General features: G+C 58.9%; 1 protein-coding gene across 1 annotated transcript in view; it reads right to left on the bottom strand.

Moving 5' to 3' along the window:
* Positions 1-1,161, bottom strand: part of TMEM184A (transmembrane protein 184A) — a 19,472-nt gene that overhangs the window by 8,675 nt on the left and 9,636 nt on the right. The gene's annotated exons all lie outside the window — the stretch shown is intronic.

Genomic DNA, 1,161 nt, shown 5'->3' with positions numbered 1-1,161 from the left:
TCACTTATTTATTCACTTATTCACTCACTCATTCATTCACTCATTCACTCACTCACTCACTCACTTATTCATCTGAGGAGACCCTGCAAGGGGCAGTCCCAGTCCCAGTGGGCACAGACATTCCGGAAGGCAGTCTGGCATTTCGACGGGGACATGAGAAGGGCTGGTACCCTTTGGCCCCCCTCTGGTAGAGGAGAGAAAGAAGGGCTTGACCGGTGTGGCTCAGTGGTTGTCGACCTATGAACCGGGAGGTCAGGGTTCGATTCCCGGTCAGGGCACAGGCCCAGGTTGTGGGCTCCATCCCCAGGGTGGGGCGTGCAGGAGGCAGCCGGTCCATGATTCTCTCCCTGATCATCACTGATGTTTCTATGTCTCTCTCCCTCTCCCGCTCCCTTCCTGAAATCAATAAAAACATATTTTAAAAAGCCATGAAGGATGCTTGTCCCGGCCGCGCACCGTGAGGACCACGCAGGGCGGTGGCCGCTGGTTAGACTGTGGTGCAGCCACGCACCAGGGTGCCACACGGCCAGGAAAATGGGACGCCCTGGCAGGACGGGGCACAGACACATCAGGTGACGAGCCAAGCAGCACCCCGAGTGTATTGGAAACGCACCGTCAAGATGGAGGAAAGGAGCGCTGTCTCCCCTGGACAGCAGGAAGCAGGGGTGACAACAGCTCGTCTGCAATCCCTTCTAGGTTTTTCTATGGGAACATGAAAAGGCGACGGGCCCTGGCCGGTGTGGCTCAGTGGATAGAGCGTCGGTCTGCGGACTGAAGGGTCCCAGGTTCGATTCTGGTCAAGGGCATGTACCTCGGTTGCAGGCTCCTCCCCTGCCCGGGCCCTGGTCAGGGTGCGTGCAGGAGGCAACCCATCGATGTGTTTCTCTCACATGGATATTTCTGTCTTTCCCTCTCTCCCTAAAAATCAATGGAAAAATATCCTCAGGTGAGAAAAAAAGTGACAGGGCCTTTCAGAGGAAGAGGCCCGGGGAACTGGCGCCCGGCTGCGCACTCTGAGGGCTCCCAGGAGGAGGCGCCGTGAGCAGAGGGAGAGGGCGTGGCAGGGCAGGCTGCACAGAGGGAGTGCCCTGCAGAGGCCTGTGTGCCCAGCTTCCCGGGGCAGCTCGAGGGCAGGCGGGGGCAGGTGGTGCAGGCACCGGC

This window comes from Myotis brandtii, unplaced genomic scaffold (assembly GCF_000412655.1).
Source record: "Myotis brandtii unplaced genomic scaffold, ASM41265v1 scaffold786, whole genome shotgun sequence".
In the NCBI taxonomy this organism is placed as follows: Eukaryota; Metazoa; Chordata; class Mammalia; order Chiroptera; family Vespertilionidae; genus Myotis; species Myotis brandtii.
This window is presented reverse-complemented; position numbering and strand designations above follow the sequence as displayed.